General features: G+C 41.3%; 1 long non-coding RNA gene across 1 annotated transcript; it reads right to left on the bottom strand.

The window, feature by feature from the left end:
* Positions 1-303: 303 nt before the first annotated feature.
* On the bottom strand, positions 304-10,216 carry LOC137851848 (uncharacterized). The gene is made up of 3 exons (XR_011093536.1): positions 9,409-10,216; positions 2,749-2,870; positions 304-468 (listed from the first exon to the last, which is right to left on the bottom strand). It is a non-coding gene; the product is annotated as an uncharacterized lncRNA (long non-coding RNA).
* Positions 10,217-16,403: the final 6,187 nt, after the last annotated feature.

Here is a 16,403-nt window from a genome sequence, read left to right as displayed (position 1 = left end):
GGCCTCCTGCCTGCACAGTCCTACCCTACAAAGATTAGATATAATTTCTGGCATGTGAATTTGTTCTTCCTATTCATTTTATTCTCTCTCCTCATATTTTAAGCCTTAAGATAAACAATCATTTTGGGCTCTACCAGCAGTTCCTGAGGACTGCTGGCGTTACAGAAGTTTCCACATACAGGCAAAAGCAAAGGCTCAATGCAATGAAAAGGTTAATTGATGTCAGCATACTTTGGAAAGGGATGCTAGGGAGGAGGAGTATGTGGTCGCAACAAATAACCAAGACAAATCAGAGTTCTCTCCTCACCTGTGTGGCAGCCTTTGTGCATGAGGTAGGGGGAGCCACTTATATCCTTGGCTGATGTTCCTGCTCCTTTGCTGTATTTCTGGGGATGCCTGTCTGATTGGGGCCACGTAGTTCTACGTGTCTTCCATACAGCATGAAAAGCTGTGAAATTAATACCCAGTCTGGGTGATAAGGAAAGAAAAGAGATTAACATAGCACGCGGAGCAGAAGGCTGTAGATGCTGCTTTGGATCAGAGCATCCAGCAGAGAGCACAGACCACCAGCTGCTACCAAGCATCTCAGCAGAGGTGAGTTTTAAAGAGCCAATATAACAGACTGGGGAACTGGGGAGCCCTTCTTGTGCATACTAGTGAACAAGGGAGACAATCCAAACTTTGTAGAGAAAAAAATTAGAGTAACGGGCAATAAGAAGTGGAAAAGCAGGTGGGGGAATTGACAGCTGCATACTAATAATAATGTCATTTGCATAATCTTATCAAGTTGCAGCTCTAATGGCTGCAGCAGTTGCATCCCCCTCCACACCTCACTTCCCACCTAATCTAGGATATTGCCTCCTCAGAAGTAGGGACTGAATAGCTCATGGAGTCTCTGCCTTCATTATTCGAATCCAAGTGAGATTGCTTGGTAAAAATCTGTTATTTAAAGGCTAGAGTAAGCTAGACTTGATTTAGATAAAATGGATTTGGGAGTGTACCAAGAACTGGCAGGTCTGAGGAAGTGGTAATTTTGGATGAGGAGGTGGTTGTGTCTGCTGTTGGTAAATGCTATGCTAGTACACCTAGGAAGTATGGGTATGTCGCCTGAGAGAGAGCAGGAATGAAGGAGAGAGAATGCTTATAGCCGAGGATAGAGCATAGGCAGGTAAGGCAGATAACATTTAACTAGTGGCACTAAAAAGATTAAAGCTTTACTGTACTTCTTCGGCTGGAAAGCGCAAGATGATTACAAAGCGTTATTATCCCATTATCATAAGAGCTCACTCAACACATAAGGAAAAATGAATAGTTCACTTTGTGCATTTAATTTAGTCTTTTGCCTGTTTACATTGAAACCTGGCTGCTTTAACTCCCCAAATGTTTAGTATCAAGTAGGTTCAAAGAGAAGTTTAACTCCTCAGCAATGAATTTCCTGACTTCACTCTTTCTGTTTAGAAAAGATGATAAAATGGATTGCAATGTTTTACAGAATTCCAGTATTTATTACATATCGAAGCTATTGGCCTAGCATTTTAAAAAGATTTACAGGTTTTTGTCTTCAGATGTCACATAACAACTACAAGACTAATCTCAACCAATGATGCTAATTTGCCAAAGTTTTTTCACAACTGTCTGGAGCCTTAAACCTTTCACACTGGAATTTAGCTCTTCAGGGCCTGCAAAGTATGGGAACAAAGGGAAGAAAAAAAAAAGGAAAGAAAGAAAAAAAAAAAAGCTAATATGTGAGCCAGCTAAATCATTTGTACAGCAATTAGATGAAAAGATTGAAGCGACCCTTACGCTGACACAAGGCAGGAAGCAGAAAAGCAATAAACAAAATGGCAGAAGCTGTTGAAGCCTATGGACAAGGTGGTGTTAGCAAACACCGAGCCCCGAGGCAGACCCTACACAGCACCAGAGGCACTGCCTTCCTTCCTCTCCTCTAATGCAGAAGCACTGTGCTCTACTGGGGTTCCTCAAACATTTATAAAGCACGTTTCCCTTTCAGTTCATCTTTCTCCGCATGACCTTCCTATCCCAAGCCCTCTGCAGCTCCATCCCTTCAGGGTGAGAGGAGGTGTCACTGCTGGGTGCATGTGCTTGTGCTCTCCTCTATGCCCTGCCAGAACAGAGCACTGATAGCAATTAGGGGTGGTGTAGTTAACAATTCCCTCGCCAGCGCAAGCACTGACAGCCAATACTTACAGCTTATTCTCACTTCACCTCTCTGGAGGAACTGAGCTGCTGCTGACTTCTGCTGTCTAAAGTTTCATGACCCTTTTGAATGCTCTCATGACCTTCAAAGGGTTCATGACCCTGGCTGAGAAACATTGGGTCATTTCTGTAAAACATTATTATTTTTGCATGGGTAAATATTCCTGTGTACTGAAGTGCGCTAACAGCTTGAAATGGGCCTTCACATCTGTTGGACACTGGGGTTAGGCTCATACAACCTTGTTACTGCACACTCCGGCATCCCACAGCACATCATATATCTACCTCGGTGGCCAACGATCACAGATGCTGTACAGCATCGTGTCATTCTAAAGGGGATATAACACCTGAAAAACAGAAAAACTTTTCTTCATGGTTCAGTTTTGCTGCTAGAGAAAAAGGAACCTCTGTGTGAAAGGGGAATGGAGAAGAGTCATGTGCTGTGACCACAGCACAAGCTGCACAAACACAAAGACCACATCATCTAATGTCAGCTGGAAAGCTACAGACAGCAGCCTGAGTCCCACATACATTTGCCCTTGCGATGCCATTAGCTGAATCCTTCTTTCACCTGGGGCAGAACTGGCTGGTGCTGTTGGTGGGCATCTTGTCCTGCCATGAGGTTCTTCCATTTGGAGATTACTCTGGGCCAACTGAAAAACAGAAAGGTAACAAAACCATAGGAGAGCAGTATCAATGTGCAGGATCTGCTGGCTAAGAGTGAGGCAAGACAGGAGAAGAGAGTGGTTAATGTCTGATACAAAATATGTAGGAAGAACATTTAGGATACCAGTGTGAAAGCTCTGCACATGAAGGTTGCCTCTTCTAATTCATAGGCATCCAAAGCTGTTTCTTGGATATGATCATCCAGAAGTGATATTTTATGTCTTAAAGAAAGATAATACATCCCCTGTAAAATATTTATAGAGTAAGAGAGGGAGAAAGGCAGAGTCTCCTCCAGAGAGCAATTCAGCACAGAAGTGGTGTAACAGTAATATTCTCATGAAGACCTCTGGTTTGATTCACAAATTCCAGTGTAATGGGGGAACCCCTGTATTGTACTAACAGATTTCAGACTCAGTCTTGCGCCATTCAAGTCCACCGAAGAGCATCGAGCCCTGGGAGGATAGGCGGGCAAGGCAAGGGAGTCAGCTCTGGATCTGGTCCCAGCTTGACCTCCCTGCTTGATTTTAAGCAGCCTGTGAACAAACACTGACTAAAGTAACAGCAAACAAGGGAGTCTCTGTAAGGTGCAAAGCTTGGATGCAAATTACAAACTTATGTAAATTGAAATCATTTAGGTTAATTTTTTTGCTAGTGAATTCAGTGACAAAGTGCTTATTTCAGAATGCTCATTCCATGCCTTAAACTACTGCTTTGTCCAACCCTTCAGTGGCAGAAGGCAATTTAGCATAATCCTTCTACTGTAATGTCCAGTTTTTCCACAAAGATTACAGATGAAACCAAAAGACCTCATTCTAAAGAAGGCTTACTGCTTTGCAAAGCTGGCCACTGTGTGCTTAACCGGACCAGAATGGCCCATTGGGGAAGAGAGGAAAATCTCACATTTGGGAGGATGCGATAGAGGAGCCCCAGACAACCAAAACAATTCTTGTTTGCCAAACAATGTGTGTAAGGCTTAAAAAATGATGAATTCAAAACACATTTCCCACTTTGAAACAATTGGAAAATACCTTTCAATCAAATGAATAATAAAGCTCACTTCCCGAAACCGGTGAGGACGATTATCAGCTAGCTTAAATCACTGTAATGCTACTCGCATGAATGTAGCTGCACCCAGCGGCTGATATCATCTGGGGATCTGATCCAGCAATCTGCGTAAGGGAGAGTGTAAGATAATAACGGGAGACCTTTAATTTTTTGGCACACAGGCCTAGTTGTTAATCTGGTCAATGTCAGTTCCCTTACCTCTTGTGTTGCACTCGGCTTGAAATACTACATTTTTTTTTTTCTCACGGTATTTCTGCTTCTATCTTTGGCTTTCTTTGACTTCCAGCTGAAATTTGCATGTTAAAAGAGGCACACAAATTATTTTTAAATGTGACTTTTTGTAAACTCAGAAATATTGCTGAACTGGGGGACTGAATATTCTGTTGTTGCTAGTTTTACTCCACATAATGAGAGGCTACATTCCTTTAGAAAAAAATAAAGTGTGGGGGGCTATGTATTTAGAGAGAGAGTCAACATTATAACATTATAGGCCTTCGCCTGCATGAGGTGTGGTTCATGCAAGAAGGCCAAACCATTCCTGCAGTGAATATAAAGCAAGTTTTAATCAAAAATCTCCTGGTTTTAGTAAATTTGAATTTGTTACAGAAATTCCAGACTTTGTAAAGCACAGGAGAAGGGGTTACTCTGTGGAGTCACAACTATAATAAAACTTTTCAAATGTACATGTAAAAAATGGGCATTTTAATAAAATTTTGTTTTGGGAGATATGCACTCTGTTTCACTCTCCTTTCAGTGGTGGCGATGGAATTATTTACGTTACTGTTCCCATCCCCAAGAAGGTCTGCAGCTTCCCAGCATGAAGCTGGGAGATGTAGCTTTACTGTACTAGAATAACCTTTTTCCCTAGAAAAGTTGGGCTAACTCAGAGCCGGTTCCTCTGGCCTTTTGAGTTTGTGCAAGTAGGAAAGGCCATAATTTAAGTGTGGGGAAGAATGTTTCTTTGAAGAATAAGATATATGTACTGTACACAGGCAGCAACTGACCACCCAAATTTCTTGGAGTTCATCCACTCTGCTGTTCCCAGAGTGCTAGCAAAGTGTTTTTCAATTTATTTATTTAAAACAAAAAATCATTGCTGCTACCATGTTTGTGCAGTGGCCCTGGAAAGGATATGATGTGGTTTAGGGTGTTTTTAAACAGCTTAACTTGGTTTTGTCCACTCCAGCTGGCCCCAGCATTTCACTAGAATTCAGTAGAAGGTCTTTGCATCCAGTTGTAAGATCTGTCGTGACTGTAAGAATTTAGGGGCAGCGATCAGCTCAAGCTGGCTCAGGGTGAGCTTGGAGAAATGGCTGAGTTTATGTTCCGCCCATGTTATAACTCAGCTTACTAAAAGTACAACTACTGGGGTCACGGTACATTTACCCTAAGGAAAGTGGTTGAGGATGTTGATTTTCAAGCACAGTAGGACACAGCCCAGCCTGCAGCAGCAGCAAGCACCCCCAGCTGTGGCAGCCGCCACACCTCTCCCTCCCACTGCCACTGCAGGCTGCAAGCCCAATGCATTTTGCTCCTAAATGATGTAAATGTAGCGCACGCCCCCAGACTAGTGACAAATTCAGTTTGATCTCATGATTCAGAATACTACAGGCACCCACGTCTACCAGTGATTTGCCTTTTCTTGCCACAAAGGGTTGTAACAGCCGTGGGTGAGGCACCCAGGGGGGCAGCTGGAGATTGCAACCACCTTGGCTATCAATGTTTCATCTGCTACGTCTGTATGTCAACACCCGAAATCCAATCTGGGCTCAACCAGCTAGCGTTGGCGTGATCTAATCTGAAATTCCGGTTCTGGCCAGTCACTACTAATGAACCATGCTGGGCAGATTTTGCTTTGCAAGAGGTGGCTCTTGTGGCCAAGGCAACATGAGCAGCTGGCCACCACAGTTGGGCACGTTGGCTTAATCATCCCATAACCGTCAGTGCTACCACCTCTAGGCTGCGTAATGTGTCAACACCCTTCCTGTCCTCCTGGTAGCCACTGGCAGAGGAAAGGAGATGGCAGCTGCAATGCCAAAATTTCTCCTACCACCACACTTGAGCAACACAGACTTTGTAATCACAGTCCTCGGATGCTTTCCCCAACCTAGGCAAAACCTGAGCTGTTCATTTTTCATGCCCAGCTCTCAGCTGGTGTTGTGGTTTAACCCTTGCAGGCAGCTGGGCACCTCCCAGCCGCTCGCTCACACTCTCTAGGTGGGATGGCAGAGAGAATCAGAGAGGTAAAAGTGCGAAGACTCATGGGATGAGACAAAGACAGTTCACCGGGCAAAGCAAAAGTCACACACACAGACCAAGCACAGCAAAGCAAGGAATCCCTTCACCCCGTCCCACCAGCAGGCAGGTGCCAGCCAACCCCAGGGCTCCCCACATAGCGGTACCTTGGGAAGACAAACACCACCACTCCCAGTGCCTCCCTGCCTCCTTCTTTCCCCCAGCTGCCATCACTGAGCATCCCCATGGTGTGGGATGTCCCTTTGGGGCCAGCTGTCCTGGCTGTGTCCCCTCCAGCTCCTGGGGAACCCCCAGCCCCTCACTGGCAGGGCAGCACGAGGAGCTAGGAAGTCCTTGGCTCTGGGTGAGTGCTGCCCTGCAACAACTGAAACAGCGGTGTGCAGGCACTGTTTTCATCAAAAATCCCAAACACTGCATCATACAAACCTCTAAGAAGAAAACTGTCTCTATCCCAGCCAAAATCATGACAGCTGGACTCTCCATGAACTACTATGTCAGACTGTATTATTACAATAGTTAATATTTGAAAACTGAACCAACCTTTATTTTTCAAAGGTTGGGCATTTAAAATTAGCATTAGTTTTCCTCTCTTATTTACTGGCACCATTTCAGAGTCATACATATGAGGACCAAGAAAATGAAGCAACAAAATATGCCCATGCTTTAAATTGTTAGGACAGTTTGAGTCCTAAGAGGCTATATTTCCTCCTTAAGTGATTCTTATTTCTTTTCTCATTATGAATTAAACTCTAAACAAAAGAAAGAGAAGGAAAAAGAGAAAAAGAGAAAAATTGAGCAAGCAAGAAAGGCAAATCTATTTTTTCAGTTCCAAACAAGCATCTACTTTAATGATAGTGCTTATAAAAACAATATAATGTTAAATTATTTTGTATGTTTTATTTAATAAAAAGGAAAAAGGAAGATGAAATAGGACATTGAGGAAATTCTCCTTTGTTTATTTTTGTCTCTGTAGTGGTTCATTTTACCCACCAGTGTTTTTCCTTCATTGCAAGCCCCCCTTCTCTCTTGATTGAAAACAGACTCTCTAATAAAAATGGTTTAAGATCACAGTGATAACTTCAATTCAAGAACATGAATAAAAAGCACCCTCGGAGGAAAGACCCCATCTGCTCACATATGATGTTGAGGAAGGGAGTGCATAATGCAGAGAAGTGATTGCTACCAGGTGTAAGATTGCTCAAGCCCTACATGTATGGCTTCTAATCTATATGGCCACTTAAAAAAAAAAAAAAAAAAAAAAAAGAAATTCAGGGATCCTATAAAACAGGTCCTATGTTTTACATTTGACCTCTTCCTGAACATCAACCTTATTAAAAACAAATAAAAAAATGTCCTGAATGGAAGCTGTAGTTTGATCTGGAGCTTATGGAGGCTGACAGGAAAACTTCCATTGCTTTTAACAGGGCAGGAGCTGGCCTCTGCTTCATTCAAAGGGAGGCCCTTATCAAGCTGCCTTGCAACGATCACTCCACAAGTGGTTTCTATTTCATTTTATTCTAATCACCTTACAGAAATACATTTTTCACCAAATTGAAAGCTTGTCTTCCCTGAAGCCCTGGAAAGGATTAGATAGCATTACATCAGACGTTTCAAACAGTAAATTGTGAGCTTGGAAGAAGCACTTCAAAGCATGGTTATGTGAAGCTTCAAGTGCTCAGGCAGAACAGCAGAGGTGAAACAATCGCAATCTCTGCAGTGGAAAGCAGTAACTCAGGGAGTGTGAGCCTTGAATCCCATTATTTTAATCTAACATATATATTATCATGGGTTTAAAATCCATGTCTGATGGACTATGCTAGATGCTGTATAAACGTGTAATACAGGGCCCAAACTCAAAGACAAAATGTGAGCAAACTAAAAGCAGGTTATGAACAGAGATGGCAAAGGTCTGCACTCTTTTCACAGTAACCGAAATAACCAAAATAGTTAAATGAGAGACGAATCTAAAAGTAGACACAAATGAACATGTATAAAAGAAGCTTTTTTCTTATAGAGCTTACTCATCTGAACTTGGAGGAATAGTTGAGGATAGTTACCCTGTTGAAAGCCTCTTTACAGGATAGAAGCCAGGGCTAAGGTTTTGCACTGCCTCAGTTGTACTGGTGGGAGCTGGCTGAGGGCCTCTGCCCATTCATACCAAATGCCACTTTACCCACATGGGGATCTCCCTTTTGTCCCCAAAATGACATTAATGAGCTAGTAGCACTGTCCATAATTCACTGCCTTCCAAGCCATTATTAGGAGGCAGAAATGCATGCACTTGAGGAAAAGCTTGCTTTGGGGATGTTTGAAGTGAGAGGAAGAGGCATACAAGGCTTTGATGAGGAGCTTTTATCAAAGTGACCTTTCAGGAGAAAATGATTTTGATGTGTGCTTTTGTTGTTGTTGTTTTTTTTTTTTTTTATTTTTAATGCTAAACATAAATATTCAATTTCAACACACCATGGGAATGAGTTCTGCCAGTTCCCTGTGCTTTTCACTCATTATTCTCCATGGGCTGGGTTTCCCAAGGGCTACAGCTGCTGGGGAGTTTTGTAGAGTCCAAACACAGTCTGGAAGGAAATAGCCCTGCACAGAGCAGGAGCTTCTCTGTGGTCAAGGAGCCTCTTATTTGCAAAAAGCAAAAAGCACATGCAAGGGATACTGCAAAAGATTTTCTGAGTTGGATTTTTGGTTTTAAGTTGAAAAGAAACAGTGAAAGATTTTGGGGTTGTACTGAAAGCTGTTTCCAGTCATGGGAAGTCCAAATAGAATCATTCCTAGATAGTCAAAATCTATGGAAAGTTGTTATAATTTTTTTTCCTAAAAATACTTTTCCTCAGAAGTCTTGAAGTATATTTATATCATACTGTTTTTTCCCATTGCTATATGCTAGATAGCAAGCCTTGCTTATGTTCCTTGCTAAACTTGGACCAGAGATGGTATATTGTTTGCCCACAGTCATACCAGAATGTCTGAGAATGACATCTGGATTTATTCTGGTTTACTGGGATGAACTTACTGGCTTTGCTACAAGAAAATTCTTCCTTGGCTATACAGTTCACATACCCACCTTCCCAAATCTATGCTGTGTAGCTGTGTCCCTGCAGTCCTGTGTCCCATGTCTCATGAGCACCCCTTTCTTCCAAAAAGATGGTTCCTGAAGTCAGGGCATCAAGGGCTGTGAGGATTTAAAACACTTACCACAGACGAGTATGTGTAAGTTAACCATTTTGTTAATGGTGGTAGGCATCAGACACGTGCATCCAGCTCAGCCTCAGGCAGCAGCTTTTGCTGAGCAGCTGGTGGGTTGGGGTTGCAGCCACCGTGCATCAGTTGTCAGACTGCATACTCAGCCACTGGATGGTAAATTGTTCAGATGCATGGGGAGGATCTCCTCTGACACAGACCAACATTCTAATACCTCCCCTGCCTTACAGCTCTGACCTGCCTTCCAACACACACTATATTCCCAATCTCTTCCCACACACAATACAACAGTCTTACCTCCCTTCTGCTCATACATGTATCCCCCTTTTTCACTTCTATACTTCCCTCTTCTGCAAAATCTGCCACTCACATTCAGTCTTCTCCAGTATTTCCCTTTACCACTCTTGCCTTCAAAGCGTCATCAATCTCAGCTCTATAACCTCATCATTTTTTGGTACCTCCCCAGCCATCTCTCAGGCATGCAGCAGCCCACCAGCATCCCCTGGAGCCAACAAGCCCCAAGAGCCTGGGTGGCTAGAGCGAGAAACATACATAGATGGTCCTGCCTCTGTAGAGATCCTCATGACAAGTGATGGCTAGGACACAAGCTTTAACAATCTTACAGTGACAGACAACAAGGTTGCGTGCTGGATAAAGCTGACTGCCTACATACTGTGCAGCTTTCTTGTGTACTGTGCTGTTTCCTTGGGCTTGACCAATTAAATATTCTCTCTGTTACACTTACCCATTTCCAAAACAACTTGATGAGGTTATTCAGTGTGAGCTCTGCAAGATGCAGCAATCTGGAGAGCTATGGAAATGCTAAGTTATTGCTATAACAATGAGTAAGTGGACCAGAGTTATGTGCTTGTGGCTGTTATTCACTGATTTATTGCTAACAAACAGGCAGCCTTTATTTTCAATTAAATGCACATCTGTCCCTTATCTAGATTCTCTCTCGGTAAACCTTGACTACCAGCTGTATTGTAAATGCTTGTGAAACAGAAGATGAAGAAGCCAGGTGGCTTCTAGGATGGGAGGATGAATAAAAGAGACAGATCATGTGAATTATCTCAGCTGAAGCAATAAAATGTAAGTGACCCAGGAATGTCCTGTGTGTCTGGTTTTGGACCATAAAGTTTGCCTGGAAAGGATGCCATTTATCTGTATTAGTCCCTGTAGCAGACTTAGAAGTCTTTGCATGCTTGAAACTGTGTCGATCTATCATTGCTACTGTAATCTTAACAGCAAAAGGCCTACTGGCAAAGGCATCTCAAAGCTCCAAGCATGGTAGCTTTGGCTATATTTATACAAAAGTGGAAATGATTTCAATTCCCGGTCAGTAGCTGTTGTAGTTGCTGTGAAAATATTTCAGTTTGTATTTCCCCATTAAATGTTCATCAGTCCATGCAGCAGTTCCTTGGCTTACTGTAGAGGCACTTGCTGCCGTCTGCATCTCTGATACGTGTAGGTTGTAGGTCTGGGCTAAGAGCCCAGCTAATAAATGTTTTAGGACGAAGAGCTCAGAAAAAGCACTGGATGAAAGGGCCTCGGTTCCAGCCAGCTGTGATTCTGAATGACACCTTTAAAATTCATTTGTGAATAACTGATCAGATGGATTAACTCTGGCTTTTCACTTCATAGTGAAAATCTACCCCAAAGGCAGATTTATTCCACTGAAATACATAATGTCTTCTAAAATAAATGAATAAATAAATTAAAATTAAATTAAAAAGAAAAAAAAAGTGGTGGCAATCAAATAATATTCCATTTTTAATTATTTTGAATAAACAGCCAATATGCAGACTCTGTAACAACTTGGCAACACTATTGCAGTTTTCATCATCTCATCATAATGGATAAAGTGTTGGATCAACCAAGAAGTTGATGGTTGCTGCAGGACCAGTGCTTACCAACAGGCATACAGCCAGTCCAGGCAGACAGAAACAGTTTTCCTGTGTAACAGGTAGGTTTAGAAAGCCTAAAGAACTATAACTTGTGAGAGGGCTGGATGGGAAATGAAAATGTAGGACTTTTGTGAATTGCCAAAGTGGTGCAGTTCCATAATCAAGAGACAGGAGGGTACATAAAAAATTCATTGGGAGATGAAAGCAGATGTCAAAAAGCAATATACAGCAAGCAAAGCTGAAAAGAAAATTAATAAGCTTACAGACACACTCCTAAAAAAATTAAGCTGTTACAGACAAGACCATAAAATAAGTAACATTAAATGTTGGTAACAAAACATATCCTAAAGATGACATAAACCTATTATTAAGCAAAGATGATAATCTTATTAATACTGTCACAGATGAGATATATTCAATAAATACCTCTTCTGTTCTTAGAAAGAGCAAGATGAGTTTCTATCATAGGAGAAAGATGTCAGATTTTCCTGGCCATTAGTATCAGAAGGGAATATTAGGTAGTATTTGTAGGGATAAATATTTAAAAGAAAAAGTTCGAATAAGCATCACCCCAGGGTCCCATGAGAGCTGGATAAAGTGGTCCCTGGCATTCAGCTGCTCATTTTTAGCACATCTAGGAATACCAGAAAAATAGCAAGGAAGGCAGCTAATTGTGCGCCCATGGAAAAAAAAAGGGGCTGGGTGGTGACAAGAATAGTCTGAAGAGCTTGACTGGGCAAAAATAATTACTACTCTCTCTCCCTTTTTCACTCCTGACCCTGTTTCTTTTTGGACACTAGCCCAGTGCCCTTGAAGCCGCCTTCTGTTTTCCTATACATCAGGAATGGAGCTGGGTTCCCACTGAGGTCCCTGCGAGACTGAGTGGCATTCCAACACCCTACCCTTCTAAATATGTCCCAGTGCAGTTGGTCCCTGAAAGGACTTTGGGAAGCAGCTGGCCTGCTAAATGGCAATAGCACGCAGGAGCTGGGAATCAGCCAAGGGGAAAGAGTGCCAGCTGATGGACTTAAATAGGGTCCTAGCCCCAAGGAATTGGAGGGGGCCAGAGGCATGAACTGAAGAGCAGTGATGTCTGACCTAGGGAAAGGTTCATATGTAGGACAGAAGTCTGGCCCAGGCTTCTTTTGTTTTAATAGTCTGTAGACAGCAAAGAGGCTCTAAACTTTATGTTGCCTGCTATTGTTCCAACCTTGAGTTATCTGCTTCTTCTGCCTTTCATTATTTTATTTATTTTATTTTATTTTATTTTATTTTATTTTATTTTATTTTATTTTATTTTATTTTATTTTATTTTATTTTATTTTATTTTATTTATTTTATTTTATTTTATTTTATTAGCATTTAGTGTATTTAATTATTTCATGTATTTTATTTTATTAGCATTTAGTGTATTTAATTATTTCATGTATTTTATTTTATTTCATACATTTCAAATACTTCCCTCAGCCAGAGACTTTGTCAGAAATGCCACCCATAAAGTGCAGAGTTATAGAAAAATAGCACAAGACAGTCTAATGCCTAGAGTTCACAGCTTCTCTTTCTTTGCTTTACAGAACACTTTTGCACAACCAAGAGAACTAAGGGGGGCAATGATGCTTACACTGACCAAGACAAGTTAACTAGAAGAACAAACTGAACTACCCTTAGCAAAGAGAATCTCAGTAAAAAGAAAGTAAAAGAAAATTGAAGCAGACAGGACAATACTACATGGTTTCCAACACCAGATTATTCTCCTGGGCATTAAATTAGAATTTCTCATACATAAACAAGTTAGAAACGCTGCAGTCAGTGTAGCTAGATCCCACAGTGACCACTGGTCCCTAAAGCCTGAAAGACACTCATGCAGCTCTTATTGCAATTATTTTAATGATCTTGGATACAGAGTCCAGAGACCTAGCAGGATATTATTTTTCATAAAAAGGGCCAAGGACAAAGGCCAATAACTTCAGTTTATTCAAAAAATAAACTGAAGGGAAGCTCCCTGCCCTGATTACAAATATATGGTTTGGGGGAGGAGGAGAGGCAAGCAGTATTGGCCATTCACATTGCACATGTGGCCTACCACAAGCCAAAAGATGCCAAAGGGTGGAGTACAAACTCCTGCTGCTAACTGCTCCAAAGAGCTATCAGTGGGACTGTGTATCGCCCAGCCAAGAGAAGGCATTTCCTTGGGTGACATCATTTCAAGGCAAAGGGAACCTGACTTGCTTGCTGTTCCAGAAAATAAAGAGGGATGTTCCATGTACATGTAATACCAGTGCAGTAACAGCTAAATATATCACCCTTATACGACAGAAGTTACAATGCCTCTGTAATTGCTTCTCTTATTCCCATAGAGGATCACTGATGAAGCTGTGACCTCAGAAGTGTCGTCACTTAAATAACTAATATGTCTAAGTAACACTTGTTAGAGAGGTAAAGTCTTGACACTTTCACTCATCTGTAGACACTCACCAGTGGATGAGTGTTTTCAAAAACTTTATGAAAGATCATGTTTCCTGGTAGATGGCCTGAGGACATGTTAGCTAGACAGGCTTCCTCATTTTAATGAAATCAATTGAAGTTAGCTAGACAGGCTTTCTCGTCTTAGCAAAAGCAACTGATGTTAGCTAGACATTCCTAGCCTCAATAATAGTAGCTGCAATTGCTGAATATTATTTGTGGCGGGCTTGTCAGCAAATGTCTGGTTCGATTTATGAAAGAGAATTGTGTCAACAATGGGAATTTATTGTTTCCTACACTTCCTGCCTTCTGGTGTCATTGGTAAGTGATGCATTGTTAAGATAAATAACTTGTGCAAAATACAAAATTCTGAATGGATCTGGGGTCAGACGTTTACCACCATAAAGCATGAAGCGACTTTAGCTATTTAATTGAAATAGACTCCTTGACAGCCATTTAGAAGTGTTCTTCCTTGCTTGTCAGTTGTTTGCAGATATAACTTGAGCATACAATCATAAAAACTGATTTGTTTTTGAGCACCCCAGGCTCTACATAGAACTAAAAGATGCAGAATTTCACTAAGAAAATCTTAAAATAAAATGTCTTTTTTTCTTTTTCTCTTGATTTCTTGCTGAATTCATAAATAATTTTATTAATCCCCAAACTGAATCACTCAATGAAGTTGCTGATGGCTGAAGGGATTTTAGCAAACTCTTGACAGTCTCATTCTTTCAGTTCACTCTTTGGGTTATGATAATACCTCTATCTTTCTGTTGAAGCATGCTCTGTGGGGTTTTGTCCCCTTATAGCCCATACTTAGTCATGATAAAGCAACCACAATATAAAGCAGAAAGTAAGGAGTGAAAAAAATGTGTGTGTCCTGGTCTTTTCCTGTTTTGTAACAATGTATATATACTTGACGTGAAAAGATAGAAAAGCTTTGGAGTTTTGTAATCTAGATAAACACTATCTCTCCAATTCCAGCTCTGTCTCCAAGGAAAAGTCTATCTCTAAAGTAAATTTGCATGATGAAACATCTCCAAACATGACACACCCTGCTTCCAGATGAGATAACCTTTACAGAAATGTCTGTAGTAGGACACAACTCTATAAAAATAAATCCTAATTTCAGAAAATATAGGTCATTAATATAACAGACTCTTCTACTGAGTAGCTGTATTTCTGTGGGGTTTTGTTACCTCTTTTGGGCTATCAAAATATAACCTCTTTTAAAACATAGGTATAAGAATATGTACTAAAGGGAAGGACTGGCCACGGCAGTTTTAACAAGTAATAACATAGTATTTGTAAGTACGCCTTTCCTCTTTTACGGTACACAAAGATTATATCTATGTTCACATGTAAGGCTGCTAACAAAGCAACAACGGAATGCTTCATATTCACTAACATATTTAACTTTACAGAATCCTTGCTAGGTAGGGAAATATAGTTCCGAAGACCTGGATTCATCCTCCTAATTTTAAATATCTAGAGAACCTTGAGAGAATACCTAGAGAAATAGCTTGAAATAACTATATAAGTCCAGCTATCTCAGAACCCTTCTGTGGCCAGTATGAAACAGAAACATTTCTAGGGATAGTTAAGCCAGAATAAGTTATTAATTTAATCAAATCATAGAATGGCTTGGTTTGGAAGGGAGCTTAAAGACCATCTATTTCCAACCCTCCTGCCATGGCCTGGGACACCTTCCACCAGACCAGGCTGCCCAAAGCCCCATCCAGCCTAGTGTTAGACACATCCAGGGACCCAGGCAAGAACCAACAAATCTGTGTCCTTATGCTGAGGGCCCCAGAGCTGAATGAAGTTCTGGAGTTTCATGAGAGTGGAGTAGAGTAGAATCACCTCCCTTGACCTGCTAGCTATATTTTTGATGCAACCCAGAATACAGTAGGTTTTCTGGGCTGCAAGTGCACATTGACACTTTTTCATCAACCAACACCTCCCAAGTCCTTCTTTGGGCTACTCTCCATCCTCTCTCTGCCCAGACTGTTTTTGTGAATGAGATTGCCCCAACTAATTGATAAGTAATTTGATAATTATTTGTATGACAGACTCATCAGACAAGTGAAGAAGGAGCATGATGAGGGTCATAATTTAAGCCTGACCTCATGAACATTGAGAGGCTGAAGACAATGCCTTTGCCATGTGATGCCTGCAAATTTACTTCTATGCAGAGCTGACATGGGGGCTTTGATTTGCACACCCAGTTTACATCCTAGCTCATGAGCTTACTTCCCTGCAGAAGAATCCCTCTTTGCTCTGAGACTAACAGAGGCAGACCCTGAATACAGATCTACCTTCTAGAAATCTCTCATCATATGAGCCAGAGTTGCTTGTTCCTGTGAAAAAAGTTGTTAGAACTGGAGGTGAATGCTGGCTGGAGCTGATGCATTGTACCAAGAAGCAAACAGCTTTCAGTGAAACAATGAGTACATCACAACAGCCCCTGTCAGGGAAAGATAAGAGATTGTTTTTCAGGCAACATTTCTGGGGAAAAAAAAAATATATATATTAAAAAAAAAAAAATGGGTGGGACATTTACATGGAGTTCTGGTTCTTTTCAAGTGTTATCTGATACAACAGAAACATACAGCAAGA

This window comes from Anas acuta, chromosome 2 (assembly GCF_963932015.1).
Source record: "Anas acuta chromosome 2, bAnaAcu1.1, whole genome shotgun sequence".
NCBI lineage: Eukaryota > Metazoa > Chordata > Aves > Anseriformes > Anatidae > Anas > Anas acuta.
Note: the sequence above shows the minus strand (reverse complement) of the source record. Positions and strands in the feature narration are given on the sequence as shown.